The following is a 22,182-nucleotide window of genomic DNA, read 5'->3' on the forward strand; positions in this document are numbered from 1 at the left end:
TCAAGCTGATATGGACAGATTTTTGGACACTTATAAAGTTCCATCTTGGTTGGGACTTCCGATAAAAAGACAGATGATAAGAGGAACGATAAACCGTGGAATGATAGATTTCCTAATGGTATATGCCTGGAGAAATGGAATGTCTCTCTGATTAATTACTGGTGAAAGCAATGTTTGTTTGTTATTGTAAATGTGTATGTTTTTTTTCTGGTTAAATCTTTTTTATTGATTTTATTTTGTGGTCATTAGTGTTAAGAAGAAATAAAAAATGGGTTACCTGATGATGAGCAACAATCGAGTTCAAATAAGATCTTGGAACTCTGATTGAGTTTCTGAGGGCTAACTTAAAAAAAAAAAATCTGTTCTTATCAGTTTAATATCTGATACGTCCCCTATCTGGGGACCATATATTAAATGGATTTTTGAGAACGGGGGCCGATTTCGAAGCTTGCTTCCGTCGCCCTATGCATTGACCCGATATGGCAGTATCTTCGGGTACAGTGCACCACCCCCTTACAGGGTTAAAAAGAAAGATTCCTACTTTCATTGCTACCTGCTTGCTGGCTAGCCAGCTAGCCAGCCCTGTGGGCCTTGCTGCTGCTGCTGCTGCTGCTGCAGCCAAAAAACAAAAGGTGGTGCTGCTGCTGCTTCTGCTGCTTCTGCTTGTGTCTGGCCGCTGTTGGAGCGTCCAGGCACAGGACTTCTGCTGCTGCTGACTAAATGGCCTCCTTAATTGGATCATTTGAGTAGCCAGCACACCTGTGCAGGTAGGGCATGACATGATAGGCAGCTGCCTTGATAGCGGGTGGGTGCTGAATGTTCCTAATTGACAAAATAAGATTAATGCTTATGAAGAAATATAAAATCTAATCCCTTCCCCAATATCGCGCCACACCCCTACCCCTTAATTCCCTGGTTGAACTTGATGGACATATGTCTTTTTTCGACCGTACTAACTATGTAACTATGTAACATAACATGGGGGGGTCTCCTGGCTGTTCACACAGGTGTGTCATTGCTGTACATTGACCATGCATTGCTTCTGTGGTATTGCAAAGGCAAAGACAAATGCTTCCAGCCATCCATTGCACTAATGGATTGGTCATCAGCTGGCTGTCTATGTCCCGCATCAATATAGACCAAAGTACAGAGGGTTAGGCTATGCTATAGTGCACCTACCTGATGCATCAGAAGGTGCGAGGCCCTTGCTAAATTCTGTGCACAGACTTTGAGATCTATGCTTTAGACTGTATCTAAACCTGCTCCAACATGGACTGACATTCTGGCCTACTTTCAGCCGATGCGACTTGTCTGTCGCTGAACAGTCGCTTTTTATGTATTCAGCACCTATGTATAATGTTGTAAAAATGCTCTAGAAGCTAAAGTCGCAGAAATGTCACACATATTTGGCCTGCAACTTTCTGTGCGACAAATTCAGACAGGAAAAATCAGTATAAATCCTTAGAAAATTATCCCCCAGTGTCTCCATCTGCTGGCGGTATTGAATAAGCATTGCTGCACTGATGGGGTATGCATTAGACGAAAAAAAAGAAGAAAAAGAAGAATAATACGCCCAGAAAAGAGGCGAAAAGGAGAAAAACGTAAAAAAACGTGAAAAAAAAGTAAGAGGAAGAGAAGGGAAAAAAAGGTGGAAATGGGTTTAAAAGTGATTTCGGCGGAGAAATATATATATATATATATATATATATATATATATATATATATATACGCGCACACACACACATATATATAAACGTATTCTCCGTTGAGATATTGCAGCCGCTGCTGTGTCCAGGCCCAGGAGCCTTAGCACTGTGCTGTGATGTCACTCAATACCACTGACATCACTAGGTGTAAACAACATCTCTCCTTTGCTGTGTATGTGACTATGGAGCTGTTTGGTGATGTCGTCTATTATGGCCTTCATAGAAGCAACAGGAGATTGTTGCATCCATCTAGAACCCTCAGAACTACAGTGCTATGATGTCACTCACTTCCACAGGCCTTGCAGAGTGTAAACAACAACAACCCAGCTTTGTCGTGTATGTAACCATAGGGATTGTGATGTCACCTAGAACCTTCACAGCAGCGACAGCTTTATGAGGAGCATCAGCACTGCTCTGCCTGAGCAGAACCATCACCGCCATAGGTTGTCAAATAACCCGGATTTAACCCACACAGGTAAGTCCAATGGGGTGCAGGCATGTCCTCTATGCTTACAGCTTCCCGTGGGTGTTGGTTTGATACCGTTTGGGGACAGCCAAGGAGGCATCTGCAGGCAACAAAGGTAGGTGTGTGCTTGTGTGTGTGTTTCCTATGCAGATCCTAAGCCCAGTGTCACATGCAAGTAGGAGGAGTAAGAAGGGTTCCTGGCAAATCCGGGTTATGGATTGCATTTAAAAAGGCCCCGTGGGAGTGCAATGGGCCCCTGTCTTGCTGCTTAGCAATAATGGTATGGGTTTAGGTTCTGCTGTGTGTACTGGTGGTTGACTGCCCCCCAGCCCAGAGTGTGCATGGAAAATTGTCTGGCAGCCTCCCTGACAGCAAGCAGTGATAGTGCCCATGAAGGGGACCTTGTTGGGCCCGCCCCTTTCACGGTTATCGCTTCTCGGCCTTTTGGCTAAGATCAAGTGTAGTATCTGTTCTTATCAGTTTAATATCTGATACGTCCCCTATCTGGGGACCATATATTAAATGGATTTTTGAGAACGGGGGCCGATTTCGAAGCTTGCTTCCGTCGCCCTATGCATTGACCCGATATGGCAGTATCTTCGGGTACAGTGCACCACCCCCTTACAGGGTTAAAAAGAAAGATTCCTACTTTCATTGCTACCTGCTTGCTGGCTAGCCAGCTAGCCAGCCCTGTGGGCCTTGCTGCTGCTGCTGCTGCTGCTGCAGCCAAAAAACAAAAGGTGGTGCTGCTGCTGCTTCTGCTGCTTCTGCTTGTGTCTGGCCGCTGTTGGAGCGTCCAGGCACAGGACTTCTGCTGCTGCTGACTAAATGGCCTCCTTAATTGGATCATTTGAGTAGCCAGCACACCTGTGCAGGTAGGGCATGACATGATAGGCAGCTGCCTTGATAGCGGGTGGGTGCTGAATGTTCCTAATTGACAAAATAAGATTAATGCTTATGAAGAAATATAAAATCTCATCCCTTCCCCAATATCGCGCCACACCCCTACCCCTTAATTCCCTGGTTGAACTTGATGGACATATGTCTTTTTTCGACCGTACTAACTATGTAACTATGTAACATAACATGGGGGGGTCTCCTGGCTGTTCACACAGGTGTGTCATTGCTGTACATTGACCATGCATTGCTTCTGTGGTATTGCAAAGGCAAAGACAAATGCTTCCAGCCATCCATTGCACTAATGGATTGGTCATCAGCTGGCTGTCTATGTCCCGCATCAATATAGACCAAAGTACAGAGGGTTAGGCTATGCTATAGTGCACCTACCTGATGCATCAGAAGGTGCGAGGCCCTTGCTAAATTCTGTGCACAGACTTTGAGATCTATGCTTTAGACTGTATCTAAACCTGCTCCAACATGGACTGACATTCTGGCCTACTTTCAGCCGATGCGACTTGTCTGTCGCTGAACAGTCGCTTTTTATGTATTCAGCACCTATGTATAATGTTGTAAAAATGCTCTAGAAGCTAAAGTCGCAGAAATGTCACACATATTTGGCCTGCAACTTTCTGTGCGACAAATTCAGACAGGAAAAATCAGTATAAATCCTTAGAAAATTATCCCCCAGTGTCTCCATCTGCTGGCGGTATTGAATAAGCATTGCTGCACTGATGGGGTATGCATTAGACGAAAAAAAAGAAGAAAAAGAAGAATAATACGCCCAGAAAAGAGGCGAAAAGGAGAAAAACGTAAAAAAACGTGAAAAAAAAGTAAGAGGAAGAGAAGGGAAAAAAAGGTGGAAATGGGTTTAAAAGTGATTTCGGCGGAGAAATATATATATATATATATATATATATATATATATATATACGCGCACACACACACATATATATAAACGTATTCTCCGTTGAGATATTGCAGCCGCTGCTGTGTCCAGGCCCAGGAGCCTTAGCACTGTGCTGTGATGTCACTCAATACCACTGACATCACTAGGTGTAAACAACATCTCTCCTTTGCTGTGTATGTGACTATGGAGCTGTTTGGTGATGTCGTCTATTATGGCCTTCATAGAAGCAACAGGAGATTGTTGCATCCATCTAGAACCCTCAGAACTACAGTGCTATGATGTCACTCACTTCCACAGGCCTTGCAGAGTGTAAACAACAACAACCCAGCTTTGTCGTGTATGTAACCATAGGGATTGTGATGTCACCTAGAACCTTCACAGCAGCGACAGCTTTATGAGGAGCATCAGCACTGCTCTGCCTGAGCAGAACCATCACCGCCATAGGTTGTCAAATAACCCGGATTTAACCCACACAGGTAAGTCCAATGGGGTGCAGGCATGTCCTCTATGCTTACAGCTTCCCGTGGGTGTTGGTTTGATACCGTTTGGGGACAGCCAAGGAGGCATCTGCAGGCAACAAAGGTAGGTGTGTGCTTGTGTGTGTGTTTCCTATGCAGATCCTAAGCCCAGTGTCACATGCAAGTAGGAGGAGTAAGAAGGGTTCCTGGCAAATCCGGGTTATGGATTGCATTTAAAAAGGCCCCGTGGGAGTGCAATGGGCCCCTGTCTTGCTGCTTAGCAATAATGGTATGGGTTTAGGTTCTGCTGTGTGTACTGGTGGTTGACTGCCCCCCAGCCCAGAGTGTGCATGGAAAATTGTCTGGCAGCCTCCCTGACAGCAAGCAGTGATAGTGCCCATGAAGGGGACCTTGTTGGGCCCGCCCCTTTCACGGTTATCGCTTCTCGGCCTTTTGGCTAAGATCAAGTGTAGTATCTGTTCTTATCAGTTTAATATCTGATACGTCCCCTATCTGGGGACCATATATTAAATGGATTTTTGAGAACGGGGGCCGATTTCGAAGCTTGCTTCCGTCGCCCTATGCATTGACCCGATATGGCAGTATCTTCGGGTACAGTGCACCACCCCCTTACAGGGTTAAAAAGAAAGATTCCTACTTTCATTGCTACCTGCTTGCTGGCTAGCCAGCTAGCCAGCCCTGTGGGCCTTGCTGCTGCTGCTGCTGCTGCTGCAGCCAAAAAACAAAAGGTGGTGCTGCTGCTGCTTCTGCTGCTTCTGCTTGTGTCTGGCCGCTGTTGGAGCGTCCAGGCACAGGACTTCTGCTGCTGCTGACTAAATGGCCTCCTTAATTGGATCATTTGAGTAGCCAGCACACCTGTGCAGGTAGGGCATGACATGATAGGCAGCTGCCTTGATAGCGGGTGGGTGCTGAATGTTCCTAATTGACAAAATAAGATTAATGCTTATGAAGAAATATAAAATCTCATCCCTTCCCCAATATCGCGCCACACCCCTACCCCTTAATTCCCTGGTTGAACTTGATGGACATATGTCTTTTTTCGACCGTACTAACTATGTAACTATGTAACATAACATGGGGGGGTCTCCTGGCTGTTCACACAGGTGTGTCATTGCTGTACATTGACCATGCATTGCTTCTGTGGTATTGCAAAGGCAAAGACAAATGCTTCCAGCCATCCATTGCACTAATGGATTGGTCATCAGCTGGCTGTCTATGTCCCGCATCAATATAGACCAAAGTACAGAGGGTTAGGCTATGCTATAGTGCACCTACCTGATGCATCAGAAGGTGCGAGGCCCTTGCTAAATTCTGTGCACAGACTTTGAGATCTATGCTTTAGACTGTATCTAAACCTGCTCCAACATGGACTGACATTCTGGCCTACTTTCAGCCGATGCGACTTGTCTGTCGCTGAACAGTCGCTTTTTATGTATTCAGCACCTATGTATAATGTTGTAAAAATGCTCTAGAAGCTAAAGTCGCAGAAATGTCACACATATTTGGCCTGCAACTTTCTGTGCGACAAATTCAGACAGGAAAAATCAGTATAAATCCTTAGAAAATTATCCCCCAGTGTCTCCATCTGCTGGCGGTATTGAATAAGCATTGCTGCACTGATGGGGTATGCATTAGACGAAAAAAAAGAAGAAAAAGAAGAATAATACGCCCAGAAAAGAGGCGAAAAGGAGAAAAACGTAAAAAAACGTGAAAAAAAAGTAAGAGGAAGAGAAGGGAAAAAAAGGTGGAAATGGGTTTAAAAGTGATTTCGGCGGAGAAATATATATATATATATATATATATATATATATATATATATACGCGCACACACACACATATATATAAACGTATTCTCCGTTGAGATATTGCAGCCGCTGCTGTGTCCAGGCCCAGGAGCCTTAGCACTGTGCTGTGATGTCACTCAATACCACTGACATCACTAGGTGTAAACAACATCTCTCCTTTGCTGTGTATGTGACTATGGAGCTGTTTGGTGATGTCGTCTATTATGGCCTTCATAGAAGCAACAGGAGATTGTTGCATCCATCTAGAACCCTCAGAACTACAGTGCTATGATGTCACTCACTTCCACAGGCCTTGCAGAGTGTAAACAACAACAACCCAGCTTTGTCGTGTATGTAACCATAGGGATTGTGATGTCACCTAGAACCTTCACAGCAGCGACAGCTTTATGAGGAGCATCAGCACTGCTCTGCCTGAGCAGAACCATCACCGCCATAGGTTGTCAAATAACCCGGATTTAACCCACACAGGTAAGTCCAATGGGGTGCAGGCATGTCCTCTATGCTTACAGCTTCCCGTGGGTGTTGGTTTGATACCGTTTGGGGACAGCCAAGGAGGCATCTGCAGGCAACAAAGGTAGGTGTGTGCTTGTGTGTGTGTTTCCTATGCAGATCCTAAGCCCAGTGTCACATGCAAGTAGGAGGAGTAAGAAGGGTTCCTGGCAAATCCGGGTTATGGATTGCATTTAAAAAGGCCCCGTGGGAGTGCAATGGGCCCCTGTCTTGCTGCTTAGCAATAATGGTATGGGTTTAGGTTCTGCTGTGTGTACTGGTGGTTGACTGCCCCCCAGCCCAGAGTGTGCATGGAAAATTGTCTGGCAGCCTCCCTGACAGCAAGCAGTGATAGTGCCCATGAAGGGGACCTTGTTGGGCCCGCCCCTTTCACGGTTATCGCTTCTCGGCCTTTTGGCTAAGATCAAGTGTAGTATCTGTTCTTATCAGTTTAATATCTGATACGTCCCCTATCTGGGGACCATATATTAAATGGATTTTTGAGAACGGGGGCCGATTTCGAAGCTTGCTTCCGTCGCCCTATGCATTGACCCGATATGGCAGTATCTTCGGGTACAGTGCACCACCCCCTTACAGGGTTAAAAAGAAAGATTCCTACTTTCATTGCTACCTGCTTGCTGGCTAGCCAGCTAGCCAGCCCTGTGGGCCTTGCTGCTGCTGCTGCTGCTGCTGCAGCCAAAAAACAAAAGGTGGTGCTGCTGCTGCTTCTGCTGCTTCTGCTTGTGTCTGGCCGCTGTTGGAGCGTCCAGGCACAGGACTTCTGCTGCTGCTGACTAAATGGCCTCCTTAATTGGATCATTTGAGTAGCCAGCACACCTGTGCAGGTAGGGCATGACATGATAGGCAGCTGCCTTGATAGCGGGTGGGTGCTGAATGTTCCTAATTGACAAAATAAGATTAATGCTTATGAAGAAATATAAAATCTCATCCCTTCCCCAATATCGCGCCACACCCCTACCCCTTAATTCCCTGGTTGAACTTGATGGACATATGTCTTTTTTCGACCGTACTAACTATGTAACTATGTAACATAACATGGGGGGGTCTCCTGGCTGTTCACACAGGTGTGTCATTGCTGTACATTGACCATGCATTGCTTCTGTGGTATTGCAAAGGCAAAGACAAATGCTTCCAGCCATCCATTGCACTAATGGATTGGTCATCAGCTGGCTGTCTATGTCCCGCATCAATATAGACCAAAGTACAGAGGGTTAGGCTATGCTATAGTGCACCTACCTGATGCATCAGAAGGTGCGAGGCCCTTGCTAAATTCTGTGCACAGACTTTGAGATCTATGCTTTAGACTGTATCTAAACCTGCTCCAACATGGACTGACATTCTGGCCTACTTTCAGCCGATGCGACTTGTCTGTCGCTGAACAGTCGCTTTTTATGTATTCAGCACCTATGTATAATGTTGTAAAAATGCTCTAGAAGCTAAAGTCGCAGAAATGTCACACATATTTGGCCTGCAACTTTCTGTGCGACAAATTCAGACAGGAAAAATCAGTATAAATCCTTAGAAAATTATCCCCCAGTGTCTCCATCTGCTGGCGGTATTGAATAAGCATTGCTGCACTGATGGGGTATGCATTAGACGAAAAAAAAGAAGAAAAAGAAGAATAATACGCCCAGAAAAGAGGCGAAAAGGAGAAAAACGTAAAAAAACGTGAAAAAAAAGTAAGAGGAAGAGAAGGGAAAAAAAGGTGGAAATGGGTTTAAAAGTGATTTCGGCGGAGAAATATATATATATATATATATATATATATATATATATATATATATACGCGCACACACACACATATATATAAACGTATTCTCCGTTGAGATATTGCAGCCGCTGCTGTGTCCAGGCCCAGGAGCCTTAGCACTGTGCTGTGATGTCACTCAATACCACTGACATCACTAGGTGTAAACAACATCTCTCCTTTGCTGTGTATGTGACTATGGAGCTGTTTGGTGATGTCGTCTATTATGGCCTTCATAGAAGCAACAGGAGATTGTTGCATCCATCTAGAACCCTCAGAACTACAGTGCTATGATGTCACTCACTTCCACAGGCCTTGCAGAGTGTAAACAACAACAACCCAGCTTTGTCGTGTATGTAACCATAGGGATTGTGATGTCACCTAGAACCTTCACAGCAGCGACAGCTTTATGAGGAGCATCAGCACTGCTCTGCCTGAGCAGAACCATCACCGCCATAGGTTGTCAAATAACCCGGATTTAACCCACACAGGTAAGTCCAATGGGGTGCAGGCATGTCCTCTATGCTTACAGCTTCCCGTGGGTGTTGGTTTGATACCGTTTGGGGACAGCCAAGGAGGCATCTGCAGGCAACAAAGGTAGGTGTGTGCTTGTGTGTGTGTTTCCTATGCAGATCCTAAGCCCAGTGTCACATGCAAGTAGGAGGAGTAAGAAGGGTTCCTGGCAAATCCGGGTTATGGATTGCATTTAAAAAGGCCCCGTGGGAGTGCAATGGGCCCCTGTCTTGCTGCTTAGCAATAATGGTATGGGTTTAGGTTCTGCTGTGTGTACTGGTGGTTGACTGCCCCCCAGCCCAGAGTGTGCATGGAAAATTGTCTGGCAGCCTCCCTGACAGCAAGCAGTGATAGTGCCCATGAAGGGGACCTTGTTGGGCCCGCCCCTTTCACGGTTATCGCTTCTCGGCCTTTTGGCTAAGATCAAGTGTAGTATCTGTTCTTATCAGTTTAATATCTGATACGTCCCCTATCTGGGGACCATATATTAAATGGATTTTTGAGAACGGGGGCCGATTTCGAAGCTTGCTTCCGTCGCCCTATGCATTGACCCGATATGGCAGTATCTTCGGGTACAGTGCACCACCCCCTTACAGGGTTAAAAAGAAAGATTCCTACTTTCATTGCTACCTGCTTGCTGGCTAGCCAGCTAGCCAGCCCTGTGGGCCTTGCTGCTGCTGCTGCTGCTGCTGCAGCCAAAAAACAAAAGGTGGTGCTGCTGCTGCTTCTGCTGCTTCTGCTTGTGTCTGGCCGCTGTTGGAGCGTCCAGGCACAGGACTTCTGCTGCTGCTGACTAAATGGCCTCCTTAATTGGATCATTTGAGTAGCCAGCACACCTGTGCAGGTAGGGCATGACATGATAGGCAGCTGCCTTGATAGCGGGTGGGTGCTGAATGTTCCTAATTGACAAAATAAGATTAATGCTTATGAAGAAATATAAAATCTCATCCCTTCCCCAATATCGCGCCACACCCCTACCCCTTAATTCCCTGGTTGAACTTGATGGACATATGTCTTTTTTCGACCGTACTAACTATGTAACTATGTAACATAACATGGGGGGGTCTCCTGGCTGTTCACACAGGTGTGTCATTGCTGTACATTGACCATGCATTGCTTCTGTGGTATTGCAAAGGCAAAGACAAATGCTTCCAGCCATCCATTGCACTAATGGATTGGTCATCAGCTGGCTGTCTATGTCCCGCATCAATATAGACCAAAGTACAGAGGGTTAGGCTATGCTATAGTGCACCTACCTGATGCATCAGAAGGTGCGAGGCCCTTGCTAAATTCTGTGCACAGACTTTGAGATCTATGCTTTAGACTGTATCTAAACCTGCTCCAACATGGACTGACATTCTGGCCTACTTTCAGCCGATGCGACTTGTCTGTCGCTGAACAGTCGCTTTTTATGTATTCAGCACCTATGTATAATGTTGTAAAAATGCTCTAGAAGCTAAAGTCGCAGAAATGTCACACATATTTGGCCTGCAACTTTCTGTGCGACAAATTCAGACAGGAAAAATCAGTATAAATCCTTAGAAAATTATCCCCCAGTGTCTCCATCTGCTGGCGGTATTGAATAAGCATTGCTGCACTGATGGGGTATGCATTAGACGAAAAAAAAGAAGAAAAAGAAGAATAATACGCCCAGAAAAGAGGCGAAAAGGAGAAAAACGTAAAAAAACGTGAAAAAAAAGTAAGAGGAAGAGAAGGGAAAAAAAGGTGGAAATGGGTTTAAAAGTGATTTCGGCGGAGAAATATATATATATATATATATATATATATATATATATATATATATATACGCGCACACACACACATATATATAAACGTATTCTCCGTTGAGATATTGCAGCCGCTGCTGTGTCCAGGCCCAGGAGCCTTAGCACTGTGCTGTGATGTCACTCAATACCACTGACATCACTAGGTGTAAACAACATCTCTCCTTTGCTGTGTATGTGACTATGGAGCTGTTTGGTGATGTCGTCTATTATGGCCTTCATAGAAGCAACAGGAGATTGTTGCATCCATCTAGAACCCTCAGAACTACAGTGCTATGATGTCACTCACTTCCACAGGCCTTGCAGAGTGTAAACAACAACAACCCAGCTTTGTCGTGTATGTAACCATAGGGATTGTGATGTCACCTAGAACCTTCACAGCAGCGACAGCTTTATGAGGAGCATCAGCACTGCTCTGCCTGAGCAGAACCATCACCGCCATAGGTTGTCAAATAACCCGGATTTAACCCACACAGGTAAGTCCAATGGGGTGCAGGCATGTCCTCTATGCTTACAGCTTCCCGTGGGTGTTGGTTTGATACCGTTTGGGGACAGCCAAGGAGGCATCTGCAGGCAACAAAGGTAGGTGTGTGCTTGTGTGTGTGTTTCCTATGCAGATCCTAAGCCCAGTGTCACATGCAAGTAGGAGGAGTAAGAAGGGTTCCTGGCAAATCCGGGTTATGGATTGCATTTAAAAAGGCCCCGTGGGAGTGCAATGGGCCCCTGTCTTGCTGCTTAGCAATAATGGTATGGGTTTAGGTTCTGCTGTGTGTACTGGTGGTTGACTGCCCCCCAGCCCAGAGTGTGCATGGAAAATTGTCTGGCAGCCTCCCTGACAGCAAGCAGTGATAGTGCCCATGAAGGGGACCTTGTTGGGCCCGCCCCTTTCACGGTTATCGCTTCTCGGCCTTTTGGCTAAGATCAAGTGTAGTATCTGTTCTTATCAGTTTAATATCTGATACGTCCCCTATCTGGGGACCATATATTAAATGGATTTTTGAGAACGGGGGCCGATTTCGAAGCTTGCTTCCGTCGCCCTATGCATTGACCCGATATGGCAGTATCTTCGGGTACAGTGCACCACCCCCTTACAGGGTTAAAAAGAAAGATTCCTACTTTCATTGCTACCTGCTTGCTGGCTAGCCAGCTAGCCAGCCCTGTGGGCCTTGCTGCTGCTGCTGCTGCTGCTGCAGCCAAAAAACAAAAGGTGGTGCTGCTGCTGCTTCTGCTGCTTCTGCTTGTGTCTGGCCGCTGTTGGAGCGTCCAGGCACAGGACTTCTGCTGCTGCTGACTAAATGGCCTCCTTAATTGGATCATTTGAGTAGCCAGCACACCTGTGCAGGTAGGGCATGACATGATAGGCAGCTGCCTTGATAGCGGGTGGGTGCTGAATGTTCCTAATTGACAAAATAAGATTAATGCTTATGAAGAAATATAAAATCTCATCCCTTCCCCAATATCGCGCCACACCCCTACCCCTTAATTCCCTGGTTGAACTTGATGGACATATGTCTTTTTTCGACCGTACTAACTATGTAACTATGTAACATAACATGGGGGGGTCTCCTGGCTGTTCACACAGGTGTGTCATTGCTGTACATTGACCATGCATTGCTTCTGTGGTATTGCAAAGGCAAAGACAAATGCTTCCAGCCATCCATTGCACTAATGGATTGGTCATCAGCTGGCTGTCTATGTCCCGCATCAATATAGACCAAAGTACAGAGGGTTAGGCTATGCTATAGTGCACCTACCTGATGCATCAGAAGGTGCGAGGCCCTTGCTAAATTCTGTGCACAGACTTTGAGATCTATGCTTTAGACTGTATCTAAACCTGCTCCAACATGGACTGACATTCTGGCCTACTTTCAGCCGATGCGACTTGTCTGTCGCTGAACAGTCGCTTTTTATGTATTCAGCACCTATGTATAATGTTGTAAAAATGCTCTAGAAGCTAAAGTCGCAGAAATGTCACACATATTTGGCCTGCAACTTTCTGTGCGACAAATTCAGACAGGAAAAATCAGTATAAATCCTTAGAAAATTATCCCCCAGTGTCTCCATCTGCTGGCGGTATTGAATAAGCATTGCTGCACTGATGGGGTATGCATTAGACGAAAAAAAAGAAGAAAAAGAAGAATAATACGCCCAGAAAAGAGGCGAAAAGGAGAAAAACGTAAAAAAACGTGAAAAAAAAGTAAGAGGAAGAGAAGGGAAAAAAAGGTGGAAATGGGTTTAAAAGTGATTTCGGCGGAGAAATATATATATATATATATATATATATATATATATATATATATATACGCGCACACACACACATATATATAAACGTATTCTCCGTTGAGATATTGCAGCCGCTGCTGTGTCCAGGCCCAGGAGCCTTAGCACTGTGCTGTGATGTCACTCAATACCACTGACATCACTAGGTGTAAACAACATCTCTCCTTTGCTGTGTATGTGACTATGGAGCTGTTTGGTGATGTCGTCTATTATGGCCTTCATAGAAGCAACAGGAGATTGTTGCATCCATCTAGAACCCTCAGAACTACAGTGCTATGATGTCACTCACTTCCACAGGCCTTGCAGAGTGTAAACAACAACAACCCAGCTTTGTCGTGTATGTAACCATAGGGATTGTGATGTCACCTAGAACCTTCACAGCAGCGACAGCTTTATGAGGAGCATCAGCACTGCTCTGCCTGAGCAGAACCATCACCGCCATAGGTTGTCAAATAACCCGGATTTAACCCACACAGGTAAGTCCAATGGGGTGCAGGCATGTCCTCTATGCTTACAGCTTCCCGTGGGTGTTGGTTTGATACCGTTTGGGGACAGCCAAGGAGGCATCTGCAGGCAACAAAGGTAGGTGTGTGCTTGTGTGTGTGTTTCCTATGCAGATCCTAAGCCCAGTGTCACATGCAAGTAGGAGGAGTAAGAAGGGTTCCTGGCAAATCCGGGTTATGGATTGCATTTAAAAAGGCCCCGTGGGAGTGCAATGGGCCCCTGTCTTGCTGCTTAGCAATAATGGTATGGGTTTAGGTTCTGCTGTGTGTACTGGTGGTTGACTGCCCCCCAGCCCAGAGTGTGCATGGAAAATTGTCTGGCAGCCTCCCTGACAGCAAGCAGTGATAGTGCCCATGAAGGGGACCTTGTTGGGCCCGCCCCTTTCACGGTTATCGCTTCTCGGCCTTTTGGCTAAGATCAAGTGTAGTATCTGTTCTTATCAGTTTAATATCTGATACGTCCCCTATCTGGGGACCATATATTAAATGGATTTTTGAGAACGGGGGCCGATTTCGAAGCTTGCTTCCGTCGCCCTATGCATTGACCCGATATGGCAGTATCTTCGGGTACAGTGCACCACCCCCTTACAGGGTTAAAAAGAAAGATTCCTACTTTCATTGCTACCTGCTTGCTGGCTAGCCAGCTAGCCAGCCCTGTGGGCCTTGCTGCTGCTGCTGCTGCTGCTGCAGCCAAAAAACAAAAGGTGGTGCTGCTGCTGCTTCTGCTGCTTCTGCTTGTGTCTGGCCGCTGTTGGAGCGTCCAGGCACAGGACTTCTGCACTGCTGCTGACTAAATGGCCTCCTTAATTGGATCATTTGAGTAGCCAGCACACCTGTGCAGGTAGGGCATGACATGATAGGCAGCTGCCTTGATAGCGGGTGGGTGCTGAATGTTCCTAATTGACAAAATAAGATTAATGCTTATGAAGAAATATAAAATCTCATCCCTTCCCCAATATCGCGCCACACCCCTACCCCTTAATTCCCTGGTTGAACTTGATGGACATATGTCTTTTTTCGACCGTACTAACTATGTAACTATGTAACATAACATGGGGGGGTCTCCTGGCTGTTCACACAGGTGTGTCATTGCTGTACATTGACCATGCATTGCTTCTGTGGTATTGCAAAGGCAAAGACAAATGCTTCCAGCCATCCATTGCACTAATGGATTGGTCATCAGCTGGCTGTCTATGTCCCGCATCAATATAGACCAAAGTACAGAGGGTTAGGCTATGCTATAGTGCACCTACCTGATGCATCAGAAGGTGCGAGGCCCTTGCTAAATTCTGTGCACAGACTTTGAGATCTATGCTTTAGACTGTATCTAAACCTGCTCCAACATGGACTGACATTCTGGCCTACTTTCAGCCGATGCGACTTGTCTGTCGCTGAACAGTCGCTTTTTATGTATTCAGCACCTATGTATAATGTTGTAAAAATGCTCTAGAAGCTAAAGTCGCAGAAATGTCACACATATTTGGCCTGCAACTTTCTGTGCGACAAATTCAGACAGGAAAAATCAGTATAAATCCTTAGAAAATTATCCCCCAGTGTCTCCATCTGCTGGCGGTATTGAATAAGCATTGCTGCACTGATGGGGTATGCATTAGACGAAAAAAAAGAAGAAAAAGAAGAATAATACGCCCAGAAAAGAGGCGAAAAGGAGAAAAACGTAAAAAAACGTGAAAAAAAAGTAAGAGGAAGAGAAGGGAAAAAAAGGTGGAAATGGGTTTAAAAGTGATTTCGGCGGAGAAATATATATATATATATATATATATATATATATATATATACGCGCACACACACACATATATATAAACGTATTCTCCGTTGAGATATTGCAGCCGCTGCTGTGTCCAGGCCCAGGAGCCTTAGCACTGTGCTGTGATGTCACTCAATACCACTGACATCACTAGGTGTAAACAACATCTCTCCTTTGCTGTGTATGTGACTATGGAGCTGTTTGGTGATGTCGTCTATTATGGCCTTCATAGAAGCAACAGGAGATTGTTGCATCCATCTAGAACCCTCAGAACTACAGTGCTATGATGTCACTCACTTCCACAGGCCTTGCAGAGTGTAAACAACAACAACCCAGCTTTGTCGTGTATGTAACCATAGGGATTGTGATGTCACCTAGAACCTTCACAGCAGCGACAGCTTTATGAGGAGCATCAGCACTGCTCTGCCTGAGCAGAACCATCACCGCCATAGGTTGTCAAATAACCCGGATTTAACCCACACAGGTAAGTCCAATGGGGTGCAGGCATGTCCTCTATGCTTACAGCTTCCCGTGGGTGTTGGTTTGATACCGTTTGGGGACAGCCAAGGAGGCATCTGCAGGCAACAAAGGTAGGTGTGTGCTTGTGTGTGTGTTTCCTATGCAGATCCTAAGCCCAGTGTCACATGCAAGTAGGAGGAGTAAGAAGGGTTCCTGGCAAATCCGGGTTATGGATTGCATTTAAAAAGGCCCCGTGGGAGTGCAATGGGCCCCTGTCTTGCTGCTTAGCAATAATGGTATGGGTTTAGGTTCTGCTGTGTGTACTGGTGGTTGACTGCCCCCCAGCCCAGAGTGTGCATGGAAAATTGTCTGGCAGCCTCCCTGACAGCAAGCAGTGATAGTGCCCATGAAGGGGACCTTGTTGGGCCCGCCCCTTTCACGGTTATCGCTTCTCGGCCTTTTGGCTAAGATCAAGTGTAGTATCTGTTCTTATCAGTTTAATATCTGATACGTCCCCTATCTGGGGACCATATATTAAATGGATTTTTGAGAACGGGGGCCGATTTCGAAGCTTGCTTCCGTCGCCCTATGCATTGACCCGATATGGCAGTATCTTCGGGTACAGTGCACCACCCCCTTACAGGGTTAAAAAGAAAGATTCCTACTTTCATTGCTACCTGCTTGCTGGCTAGCCAGCTAGCCAGCCCTGTGGCCTTGCTGCTGCTGCTGCTGCTGCTGCTGCTGCTGCTGCAGCCAAAAAACAAAAGGTGGTGCTGCTGCTGCTTCTGCTGCTTCTGCTTGTGTCTGGCCGCTGTTGGAGCGTCCAGGCACAGGACTTCTGCTGCTGCTGACTAAATGGCCTCCTTAATTGGATCATTTGAGTAGCCAGCACACCTGTGCAGGTAGGGCATGACATGATAGGCAGCTGCCTTGATAGCGGGTGGGTGCTGAATGTTCCTAATTGACAAAATAAGATTAATGCTTATGAAGAAATATAAAATCTCATCCCTTCCCCAATATCGCGCCACACCCCTACCCCTTAATTCCCTGGTTGAACTTGATGGACATATGTCTTTTTTCGACCGTACTAACTATGTAACTATGTAACATAACATGGGGGGGTCTCCTGGCTGTTCACACAGGTGTGTCATTGCTGTACATTGACCATGCATTGCTTCTGTGGTATTGCAAAGGCAAAGACAAATGCTTCCAGCCATCCATTGCACTAATGGATTGGTCATCAGCTGGCTGTCTATGTCCCGCATCAATATAGACCAAAGTACAGAGGGTTAGGCTATGCTATAGTGCACCTACCTGATGCATCAGAAGGTGCGAGGCCCTTGCTAAATTCTGTGCACAGACTTTGAGATCTATGCTTTAGACTGTATCTAAACCTGCTCCAACATGGACTGACATTCTGGCCTACTTTCAGCCGATGCGACTTGTCTGTCGCTGAACAGTCGCTTTTTATGTATTCAGCACCTATGTATAATGTTGTAAAAATGCTCTAGAAGCTAAAGTCGCAGAAATGTCACACATATTTGGCCTGCAACTTTCTGTGCGACAAATTCAGACAGGAAAAATCAGTATAAATCCTTAGAAAATTATCCCCCAGTGTCTCCATCTGCTGGCGGTATTGAATAAGCATTGCTGCACTGATGGGGTATGCATTAGACGAAAAAAAAGAAGAAAAAGAAGAATAATACGCCCAGAAAAGAGGCGAAAAGGAGAAAAACGTAAAAAAACGTGAAAAAAAAGTAAGAGGAAGAGAAGGGAAAAAAAGGTGGAAATGGGTTTAAAAGTGATTTCGGCGGAGAAATATATATATATATATATATATATATATATATATATATATACGCGCACACACACACATATATATAAACGTATTCTCCGTTGAGATATTGCAGCCGCTGCTGTGTCCAGGCCCAGGAGCCTTAGCACTGTGCTGTGATGTCACTCAATACCACTGACATCACTAGGTGTAAACAACATCTCTCCTTTGCTGTGTATGTGACTATGGAGCTGTTTGGTGATGTCGTCTATTATGGCCTTCATAGAAGCAACAGGAGATTGTTGCATCCATCTAGAACCCTCAGAACTACAGTGCTATGATGTCACTCACTTCCACAGGCCTTGCAGAGTGTAAACAACAACAACCCAGCTTTGTCGTGTATGTAACCATAGGGATTGTGATGTCACCTAGAACCTTCACAGCAGCGACAGCTTTATGAGGAGCATCAGCACTGCTCTGCCTGAGCAGAACCATCACCGCCATAGGTTGTCAAATAACCCGGATTTAACCCACACAGGTAAGTCCAATGGGGTGCAGGCATGTCCTCTATGCTTACAGCTTCCCGTGGGTGTTGGTTTGATACCGTTTGGGGACAGCCAAGGAGGCATCTGCAGGCAACAAAGGTAGGTGTGTGCTTGTGTGTGTGTTTCCTATGCAGATCCTAAGCCCAGTGTCACATGCAAGTAGGAGGAGTAAGAAGGGTTCCTGGCAAATCCGGGTTATGGATTGCATTTAAAAAGGCCCCGTGGGAGTGCAATGGGCCCCTGTCTTGCTGCTTAGCAATAATGGTATGGGTTTAGGTTCTGCTGTGTGTACTGGTGGTTGACTGCCCCCCAGCCCAGAGTGTGCATGGAAAATTGTCTGGCAGCCTCCCTGACAGCAAGCAGTGATAGTGCCCATGAAGGGGACCTTGTTGGGCCCGCCCCTTTCACGGTTATCGCTTCTCGGCCTTTTGGCTAAGATCAAGTGTAGTATCTGTTCTTATCAGTTTAATATCTGATACGTCCCCTATCTGGGGACCATATATTAAATGGATTTTTGAGAACGGGGGCCGATTTCGAAGCTTGCTTCCGTCGCCCTATGCATTGACCCGATATGGCAGTATCTTCGGGTACAGTGCACCACCCCCTTACAGGGTTAAAAAGAAAGATTCCTACTTTCATTGCTACCTGCTTGCTGGCTAGCCAGCTAGCCAGCCCTGTGGGCCTTGCTGCTGCTGCTGCTGCTGCTGCAGCCAAAAAACAAAAGGTGGTGCTGCTGCTGCTTCTGCTGCTTCTGCTGCTTCTGCTTGTGTCTGGCCGCTGTTGGAGCGTCCAGGCACAGGACTTCTGCTGCTGCTGACTAAATGGCCTCCTTAATTGGATCATTTGAGTAGCCAGCACACCTGTGCAGGTAGGGCATGACATGATAGGCAGCTGCCTTGATAGCGGGTGGGTGCTGAATGTTCCTAATTGACAAAATAAGATTAATGCTTATGAAGAAATATAAAATCTCATCCCTTCCCCAATATCGCGCCACACCCCTACCCCTTAATTCCCTGGTTGAACTTGATGGACATATGTCTTTTTTCGACCGTACTAACTATGTAACTATGTAACATAACATGGGGGGGTCTCCTGGCTGTTCACACAGGTGTGTCATTGCTGTACATTGACCATGCATTGCTTCTGTGGTATTGCAAAGGCAAAGACAAATGCTTCCAGCCATCCATTGCACTAATGGATTGGTCATCAGCTGGCTGTCTATGTCCCGCATCAATATAGACCAAAGTACAGAGGGTTAGGCTATGCTATAGTGCACCTACCTGATGCATCAGAAGGTGCGAGGCCCTTGCTAAATTCTGTGCACAGACTTTGAGATCTATGCTTTAGACTGTATCTAAACCTGCTCCAACATGGACTGACATTCTGGCCTACTTTCAGCCGATGCGACTTGTCTGTCGCTGAACAGTCGCTTTTTATGTATTCAGCACCTATGTATAATGTTGTAAAAATGCTCTAGAAGCTAAAGTCGCAGAAATGTCACACATATTTGGCCTGCAACTTTCTGTGCGACAAATTCAGACAGGAAAAATCAGTATAAATCCTTAGAAAATTATCCCCCAGTGTCTCCATCTGCTGGCGGTATTGAATAAGCATTGCTGCACTGATGGGGTATGCATTAGACGAAAAAAAAGAAGAAAAAGAAGAATAATACGCCCAGAAAAGAGGCGAAAAGGAGAAAAACGTAAAAAAACGTGAAAAAAAAGTAAGAGGAAGAGAAGGGAAAAAAAGGTGGAAATGGGTTTAAAAGTGATTTCGGCGGAGAAATATATATATATATATATATATATATATATATATATATATATATATACGCGCACACACACACATATATATAAACGTATTCTCCGTTGAGATATTGCAGCCGCTGCTGTGTCCAGGCCCAGGAGCCTTAGCACTGTGCTGTGATGTCACTTAATACCACTGACATCACTAGGTGTAAACAACATCTCTCCTTTGCTGTGTATGTGACTATGGAGCTGTTTGGTGATGTCGTCTATTATGGCCTTCATAGAAGCAACAGGAGATTGTTGCATCCATCTAGAACCCTCAGAACTACAGTGCTATGATGTCACTCACTTCCACAGGCCTTGCAGAGTGTAAACAACAACAACCCAGCTTTGTCGTGTATGTAACCATAGGGATTGTGATGTCACCTAGAACCTTCACAGCAGCGACAGCTTTATGAGGAGCATCAGCACTGCTCTGCCTGAGCAGAACCATCACCGCCATAGGTTGTCAAATAACCCGGATTTAACCCACACAGGTAAGTCCAATGGGGTGCAGGCATGTCCTCTATGCTTACAGCTTCCCGTGGGTGTTGGTTTGATACCGTTTGGGGACAGCCAAGGAGGCATCTGCAGGCAACAAAGGTAGGTGTGTGCTTGTGTGTGTGTTTCCTATGCAGATCCTAAGCCCAGTGTCACATGCAAGTAGGAGGAGTAAGAAGGGTTCCTGGCAAATCCGGGTTATGGATTGCATTTAAAAAGGCCCCGTGGGAGTGCAATGGGCCCCTGTCTTGCTGCTTAGCAATAATGGTATGGGTTTAGGTTCTGCTGTGTGTACTGGTGGTTGACTGCCCCCCAGCCCAGAGTGTGCATGGAAAATTGTCTGGCAGCCTCCCTGACAGCAAGCAGTGATAGTGCCCATGAAGGGGACCTTGTTGGGCCCGCCCCTTTCACGGTTATCGCTTCTCGGCCTTTTGGCTAAGATCAAGTGTAGTATCTGTTCTTATCAGTTTAATATCTGATACGTCCCCTATCTGGGGACCATATATTAAATGGATTTTTGAGAACGGGGGCCGATTTCGAAGCTTGCTTCCGTCGCCCTATGCATTGACCCGATATGGCAGTATCTTCGGGTACAGTGCACCACCCCCTTACAGGGTTAAAAAGAAAGATTCCTACTTTCATTGCTACCTGCTTGCTGGCTAGCCAGCTAGCCAGCCCTGTGGGCCTTGCTGCTGCTGCTGCTGCTGCTGCAGCCAAAAAACAAAAGGTGGTGCTGCTGCTGCTTCTGCTGCTTCTGCTTGTGTCTGGCCGCTGTTGGAGCGTCCAGGCACAGGACTTCTGCTGCTGCTGACTAAATGGCCTCCTTAATTGGATCATTTGAGTAGCCAGCACACCTGTGCAGGTAGGGCATGACATGATAGGCAGCTGCCTTGATAGCGGGTGGGTGCTGAATGTTCCTAATTGACAAAATAAGATTAATGCTTATGAAGAAATATAAAATCTCATCCCTTCCCCAATATCGCGCCACACCCCTACCCCTTAATTCCCTGGTTGAACTTGATGGACATATGTCTTTTTTCGACCGTACTAACTATGTAACTATGTAACATAACATGGGGGGGTCTCCTGGCTGTTCACACAGGTGTGTCATTGCTGTACATTGACCATGCATTGCTTCTGTGGTATTGCAAAGGCAAAGACAAATGCTTCCAGCCATCCATTGCACTAATGGATTGGTCATCAGCTGGCTGTCTATGTCCCGCATCAATATAGACCAAAGTACAGAGGGTTAGGCTATGCTATAGTGCACCTACCTGATGCATCAGAAGGTGCGAGGCCCTTGCTAAATTCTGTGCACAGACTTTGAGATCTATGCTTTAGACTGTATCTAAACCTGCTCCAACATGGACTGACATTCTGGCCTACTTTCAGCCGATGCGACTTGTCTGTCGCTGAACAGTCGCTTTTTATGTATTCAGCACCTATGTATAATGTTGTAAAAATGCTCTAGAAGCTAAAGTCGCAGAAATGTCACACATATTTGGCCTGCAACTTTCTGTGCGACAAATTCAGACAGGAAAAATCAGTATAAATCCTTAGAAAATTATCCCCCAGTGTCTCCATCTGCTGGCGGTATTGAATAAGCATTGCTGCACTGATGGGGTATGCATTAGACGAAAAAAAAGAAGAAAAAGAAGAATAATACGCCCAGAAAAGAGGCGAAAAGGAGAAAAACGTAAAAAAACGTGAAAAAAAAGTAAGAGGAAGAGAAGGGAAAAAAAGGTGGAAAT

The 22,182-nt window shown here is 45.8% G+C and overlaps 10 non-coding genes across 10 annotated transcripts; all 10 read left to right on the forward strand.

Moving 5' to 3' along the window:
* Positions 1-323: 323 nt before the first annotated feature.
* Positions 324-511, forward strand: LOC130336557 (U2 spliceosomal RNA). Its single transcript, XR_008877979.1, has one exon. It is a non-coding gene; the product is annotated as a U2 spliceosomal RNA (small nuclear RNA).
* A 2,089-nt stretch (positions 512-2,600) lies between these two features.
* On the forward strand, positions 2,601-2,791 carry LOC130336532 (U2 spliceosomal RNA). The gene has a single exon (XR_008877953.1). It is a non-coding gene; the product is annotated as a U2 spliceosomal RNA (small nuclear RNA).
* Positions 2,792-4,874: 2,083 nt separating this feature from the next.
* On the forward strand, positions 4,875-5,065 carry LOC130336544 (U2 spliceosomal RNA). The gene has a single exon (XR_008877966.1). It is a non-coding gene; the product is annotated as a U2 spliceosomal RNA (small nuclear RNA).
* A 2,085-nt stretch (positions 5,066-7,150) lies between these two features.
* Positions 7,151-7,341, forward strand: LOC130336556 (U2 spliceosomal RNA). Its single transcript, XR_008877978.1, has one exon. It is a non-coding gene; the product is annotated as a U2 spliceosomal RNA (small nuclear RNA).
* A 2,089-nt stretch (positions 7,342-9,430) lies between these two features.
* On the forward strand, positions 9,431-9,621 carry LOC130336567 (U2 spliceosomal RNA). Its single transcript, XR_008877982.1, has one exon. It is a non-coding gene; the product is annotated as a U2 spliceosomal RNA (small nuclear RNA).
* A 2,091-nt stretch (positions 9,622-11,712) lies between these two features.
* Positions 11,713-11,903, forward strand: LOC130336568 (U2 spliceosomal RNA). Its single transcript, XR_008877983.1, has one exon. It is a non-coding gene; the product is annotated as a U2 spliceosomal RNA (small nuclear RNA).
* Positions 11,904-13,992: 2,089 nt separating this feature from the next.
* On the forward strand, positions 13,993-14,183 carry LOC130336569 (U2 spliceosomal RNA). Its single transcript, XR_008877984.1, has one exon. It is a non-coding gene; the product is annotated as a U2 spliceosomal RNA (small nuclear RNA).
* Positions 14,184-16,268: 2,085 nt separating this feature from the next.
* On the forward strand, positions 16,269-16,459 carry LOC130336570 (U2 spliceosomal RNA). Its single transcript, XR_008877985.1, has one exon. It is a non-coding gene; the product is annotated as a U2 spliceosomal RNA (small nuclear RNA).
* Positions 16,460-18,555: 2,096 nt separating this feature from the next.
* Positions 18,556-18,746, forward strand: LOC130336571 (U2 spliceosomal RNA). Its single transcript, XR_008877986.1, has one exon. It is a non-coding gene; the product is annotated as a U2 spliceosomal RNA (small nuclear RNA).
* Positions 18,747-20,846: 2,100 nt separating this feature from the next.
* Positions 20,847-21,037, forward strand: LOC130336574 (U2 spliceosomal RNA). Its single transcript, XR_008877988.1, has one exon. It is a non-coding gene; the product is annotated as a U2 spliceosomal RNA (small nuclear RNA).
* Positions 21,038-22,182: the final 1,145 nt, after the last annotated feature.

Source organism: Hyla sarda, unplaced genomic scaffold (genome assembly GCF_029499605.1).
Source record: "Hyla sarda isolate aHylSar1 unplaced genomic scaffold, aHylSar1.hap1 scaffold_480, whole genome shotgun sequence".
Classification (NCBI taxonomy): Eukaryota; Metazoa; Chordata; class Amphibia; order Anura; family Hylidae; genus Hyla; species Hyla sarda.